The sequence below is a fragment of the Athene cunicularia genome (assembly GCF_003259725.1).
Source record: "Athene cunicularia isolate RWA chromosome 26 unlocalized genomic scaffold, athCun1 chr26_part1, whole genome shotgun sequence".
Lineage (NCBI taxonomy): Eukaryota > Metazoa > Chordata > Aves > Strigiformes > Strigidae > Athene > Athene cunicularia.
In genome coordinates this window covers 1,615,586-1,621,973 of record NW_020799136.1, presented here as the reverse complement: position 1 = coordinate 1,621,973, position 6,388 = coordinate 1,615,586, and positions in this window count along the sequence as shown.

Sequence of the window (6,388 nt, the reverse complement as noted above, 5' to 3'; positions counted from 1 at the left end):
AGACAGTCAGAATCGACCGTTTTGGGGAAGATGCCGGTTACACTAAGCGGGTCCTTTTAATTTATGATGGGATTCACTACGATCCGCTTGAGCGTAAAATCCCTGACACGGACATCCCTCCCCAGACCATTTTCTCCACGACCGACGATATCGTTCTTGCACAAGCGTTGGAGCTGGCGGATGAAGCCAGGCGGAAGAGGCAGTTTACCGATGTGAATCGCTTTACGCTGAGGTGCATGGTGTGCCAGAAGGGACTGACTGGGCAAGTGGAAGCCAGAGAACACGCCAAGGAGACTGGACACACCAACTTCGGAGAAGTGTGACATCGACATGAGGATGGTTACATCGACTACCTCACCGATCCAGAATTAAATTCTGGATTTCCAGATAAGCTGTATGTAATCATAAAATTCCGTTCACAGAGCTTGAAAAGCATATTAACTTAATGATGGCCAAGATGCACAGGTTTGTTATGGTTAGTGACTTTTCCAATGGATTTGAAATAGGTATCTTCTCGCATGCTAATTTATAGTACTCTGGCAGGTGGTATGCACTGGCAGCTAAAACTTGATTTCTGAAATAATCTTCTCTTTGTGTATGTCGTCTGAGCGGACATACAGAACCAGGCTTCTTCAACACTAGCATAAAATCTAGCCTCTAAAGTTACAGAATTAATCTCTCTGTGTTAAGTTTTCAGGGTAATTTAAGAGTTTGGGGAACACACGTATCAGCATTACTTACGCTAAGAGTTACACTCTGCACGTACGAGCAGTTCCTGCCGGGGAAACTGCTCACTTGGTGCAGTAGTTGTTAATGGAAAGAGTATCTCCAAAGCTGCCCTATGCTATGTGACCATCAGAAGTAGACTGTATTGTTTGTGTGAAGTCATGACTTTAGAGAAAGAAATGGCCTCTAAGCTTTAAGATAGCCTTTTAAATTAATGAGTAGATGGTTAGGTGTTGAATAAACTTATTAATCCTCCATAGGTAGTTTTTAGTTGCTTGAAAAATAACTATCAACCCCCCCGGTGTTTACACTGCATCAGAACATAGGCACGTTTCTTTTGGAATACTTTGGATTCTTCTTCATAAGAGTATCTGAAATTCTGGCAAGAGGGCAATACAGTAGTTAGGGAAGTGACTTAATTTGCATCGCTTAAATACTTTTAAACAGACTTGGGTATAGCCGACCTCACGGCCACGGTGTTACTAAGCCGTACCAGATTCCAAATACTGTAAGTTAGCACTTCGCAAGGTGTAGTTCTCACTCTTTGCTGGTAAAACGTTTTGCCCTTTTTGACAAGGACAGAGTGCTAACCCAGAAGGGAGGCTTGAAGTTTCTTCATCTGCATCCTGCCTTAATGTGTTTGGTGATTTGTCACTGATGACTGCTCAGTAGCAAGACTTTAATTCTGATAATGAAGGGTGCAGTTTAATTTTCGGAACAAAATAGGCTGTGTAAACTGCCCTACTTCTCGTTCTGTTCAGAATCAGGGAAGTTGAAATTGGTTTAATATATCTTACCTCACAGCAGGGTTGTGAGGCTTAACTGTAAGTGCTTTTGAGGCCTTTTAAAAGGTGCTGTAAAGGTGCGTATTACTGAAAGGGATTTTTTTTTTCTTTGAAATGCCTGTTACACACATTTGTTTTATTGAATTTTTAAATATTCTTAGCCTGCTATTCTTTTATTACTCTGTTTTGAGTTACCTTACGCTTTTACAAATGGGGAGCAAGAATGTGCATCTCTGGGCTGAGGCAGAAATAAACGCACTTTCTGACTGGAATCTAAGATCTAGTTTTAAAGCCTCCATTCGTTAGAGCATCCAGCTAAATCCTGGTGCAGCAAACACGTCTTTTCCGTAAAAAGCACGTTTCACAGAAGTTCTTAGCTGACGCTCCCAGTTGGACCTTGAAATACAGGAGGGTCTTTTTGAAGAAGGAACATAATTACATAAGTGCTTTGCTGAATTGCGGCATGAATAATTAAGTATAAAGAACAGAATCACGAACAGCACTGTGGACCAGGTTTCTCTTTAATTCAGTATTAAAATACACATTAGCACTGTTGGGAGTTTCCTATAGAAAGCCACTTAGCTTCCAGTGTTAAACCCCACATTGCTTTTAGCCTGTCATTAGGAAAAAAAAAAACCAAAAAAACAAAACAAAAACGAAACCCCAACATTAAACGCAGCCCTCTAGAAGCTGATGCTTATAAACCTAAAGAAATACCTGACAGTTCAAAGGAACTTTAAGATTACACTGTGTTATAACTACTTGAGTTGAAATACTGTCTAGGAGTGAGACCAAGAGACTGTCAATCCTAAATTGTATTCTCAGCTTTCACACTGAAGCAGTGAGACGCCTTGGATAAGGAGCTGTTCCTCACCCTTTGCCATCTGTAAAATGGACATAATACCTACCTCAGAGCGGGGTACAAGGTGATTATTTTTGGGTGTCTTTGAAACACAAGCGGAAGATACATATTTATTGTCTGCCATGTTTGCAGATGCGTTGACTTTGGGGAGCAACACTTAGACTTTAGCTTTGCATCCTGGATGGATTTCTGAAAGTGTCTAAAAATACTTTTTTTGGTATTTCCCAGTTGCGGTATTTTTAAAGTTAGTTTAATTTAATCCGGAGTGTTTAGCTTTGCTATATCATGTGTGCGTTAGATCCGCTAACAGAGAATCGGCTCCATTTGAGGGAGGTGTGTCAGTATCACCTCTTGGATGTTTCCTTTTGTTGCCTAGAAAATAAAATCTCTTTGGTTAAAAAATGTCAACTGAACTGCTGTAACTCATCTTTGTAAAAGTTGAAAACTGTTACACACTGACAAACTCTTTCAAAGAACAAATAACTGTGGTATTGATGGTGAGACAAAAACCTCATGTGATTCTCCCAAACAGAAAGTATCTGCAGTATTTAAAATGTGAGATGGATACATTCAAAGTACAACTCCCTTTCTTTTTTTTTTAAATGGACACGTTAGGGGATTTTTTTAGTACCTTTTTACTGCCCTTAATGATACAATTACGGAAGTATCACAAAAATGGCATCTTGGTACTCGTAGGATGAAATTCTGAACATCGTGAATACGTTTGCACTGAACTGTTATTAATTACACAAGATGATATTTGGGGATATTTTTGGATAGAGGCGGGACAGAGGCTCGGGAACAGTGTCACCTGCTCAGACCAGTCCAGAGAGCCTGTAAGATACAGGCTTATGTCCTTGCTGTCGCCACTTGCTCCCATATAGATTTAAAATAAATATTAAATTCCTTGCTGAATACTTCAGGAATTTACTTCTGGAAACTGAAATTTTTGCCTTAGAGTTGTGCTTACTAAAAGCTGGGTCACTGGTATTGTTTTATCGATCTACGTTATTCTGGATTTCCATTTAAATAAAGAATTCTGGTTTCCTGGTGCCAGTCTGACCCTTTCACCAACGCTAAATTCCTTCTTTAATGAGAGAAGAGCCTAACGCGCTCTAATCATGTGGCCTTTCACCAACACGTTACGCTGTGTGAAGAGACACACATCATCTGGTGGTTAGAACAGCGCTTTAAAGGCTTGTCTGAGCTCCCAACGTGGCACGAGGACTGTCACCGAGGTCAGCAGTGTGTCCCAGCAGCATTAGCAAACCCTTCTCCAAGTTGGAGTTAACCAACATCACCCCGTGGGACAGCGTTCTGGTTTGTGTCAGCAGTGCCGAGCAGTTGCTGTAACGTATTTCCTTGAACATGTGCCCTGAATTGCAAAAATTGTCGATGCACCAATAAACGTGACTGATGCATGAACACTTGCTCGGTGTAGTCTGTGCCTCGGTTCTTGAATTTCAGGTTCGTGCTCCGTTCGCTGGCGTTTGCCAGTGCGTTTCCCAGGTCTTCCAACGCGGCCTCTGAGCGGTTTGGATCTGCTTTCCCCTCTCATTCCCTTTTTTCCTCCGCTCTAAGATAACAGTCGTGGCGAGAGGGATGTGGCCTGTTCAGGATGAAGCTTCTTCACTTTTAACTTCTTCAACAATCACTTTTTTTTTAATAATGTTTGCTCTGTGTAATTAGAGACCGGTATCAAGAGGAACAACTGTCAAGAGAGTTTTGCGTACCTTCAGAATCTTTTATGCGTTTAAATATACAAAACATTAAGTAGACAGACTTCAGGAAGATTTGGGTTCGGTAGCATCCATAGCTACTTCATGGATGCTATTGCCTGAAAGACCATTCTCAGGAGTAAATCAGTAAGATTCTGAAGATTCTGAAGGATGAGCTTAATATGTTAGTTCTGGATAAACTTACATAAAAGGAGCAATTCCTGGGGAGAGGAGTGAGAAAATCAACATCACATGGTACAGAATTGGTATCTTAAATCTGCACTTTTTCATGCGTGCAGTCACAGCAGAAGCTGCTTGTGACAGTTTGGGAGCAGCGTCTTCTGCCCCCATCCTGCTTTTTCTAGAGACGCGTTCCAGAATATAACAGTGCTACAATCACAACCCGCCCCGGGGCAACAAAGCCACCGTGAAACTGCGCCGGCGAGGCAGGAACGCAGCGTTCGTTTTTACAAGCGGTTTTGACCTAAGCAGCTTTAGCTATTGGCCCTTCTCAACTTTTGAGGAAGCGGGAGTGAGGGGACAGGCTTGAATGAAGAAAATGCAGATTTTCTCTGCTGACTGCCTTAAAACACCTAAATCCACGCACGGAAGGAGTTTTTTTGAGAAACCAGCCTGACGCACGGTTGACAGATTTCATGGCCCACAGCATCAGAGGGTGGCTCTGGCTCCTGCCCCGCACAAACCCACCGTGGGGGAGCCCTGCAAACCTCTCCCTGGGCAGAGAAACTTTAATAAGAAGAACAAAAAGTTTTCAGCTTGCTATTTTGAGAATTACAGCTCTTTATCATACAAATTAAACGTCTGCGTTTTAATTCAAGCCTCGCGTCCAGTTGTAAAACTGCCATCGGATTTTTCTCTGCTTCGGACTGGGCAGAATAAAATTACTTCAAACTGGCTTTTTAATAATAAGAATAAAATTACTTCAATATTGCTTTTTCACTCCTCTGAGCACCAGAATCCCTTCGGTTACAACGAATGCAAGAGGGGAGTTAACAAATTTAAGGTTGACCAAGATTGCAGTGTCCTCGGCTATTATTTTTAATTAAAGCCTTGGGGAAAATGTTGGGAACTGTATGATACCTTGAGAGCTGACTCCTTATTTCTGATGTAGTTAACGCTAACCAAGCTATGGAAACGGATCACCTCAGTTCTCTACCTCTTTTCTGTAAAATAGGACTAGTAAATAAGGTTCCTTGCTCACTTCACAGCCATATTCAGATTTAAATATTCCTCTAAACTGCTGAGTAATACTAAGTATTAGCTACCTAGTATTTTCCGTAATGGATTTGTCAGCAGACATACTGTACGTACAATTTGGTCTAAGTGTCCAACAGTCCTACAGAGCCAAATAAAGGTCGTTATGTTAACAGGTATCTTATCAGTGACGCTGTGTGGATGCGTTTCCTTCGGGGCCAGGACTGAATCATTTGTGTTCTTTTGTTTATGAACAGGGTGAGGCATGACAGGTCTGTTAACATGCCAAAGTCCTTTCACGGCTTCGTGTCGTTTTCTTCTGCATCTTTTGGCTACTTGCACATCCTTCATGCCGTGTATGTGAAATCACGCTTTATTTTGGGTTGTGGCTATTTACGTTTGTCGGAGGAAGAGGAACGTGGAATGAGAACAAGTTCTTTCTGGGCATCTGATTCAGAGAAGCTCAAGACTTCTCTTAATGGATCATGGCATTTTCTGACCTACACAGAGCCCTGCGGGCAGCAAGCTCTGCCTGTTTTCTCGCACAGATTTAAGTCCTCGCGCTGCCAGCACGGTGCTCTCAGGCCACACTTCCCCTGCCCTGGGGTGGCTGCTCATTCACGCTGTGTTTGAACGTACAGTAAGAAAATACCTCTGGGTTTGATTTGCTCCCTCTCTTAGAACGGGCTCAGAACTCAAGTGCAATTCAACAAAACCAGCGTCAATCCAGTTTAAACTGCTGCACTGTCCAGCACGACACCAGTTAACGCTTCCAGCAGCGCTTGCCGCTCCTGACGTGCCATGGCCACATCTCTTACCTCTGCTGTGGGCCAGCGTGGGAGAGCGGGGCTGGCCAGGGCTCCCGGGAGCCTCTGGCTTGCTGATTTACTCTGCAGCACATCTTCCCTTTCGTAACAGCATGCAGCTGGTGGGAACCTCGGTGCTTCCTGCCTCATCTGCTTTCTCTCCATCCTACCATGGCTTTAATTAACTGATGTTTCCACTTCCCTGTTCTGTGTAGCCTGGAACACGCGCTGCAACACAGCCTCTTTTTTTTTAAAAAAAAAAAAAAAAAAAAAAAA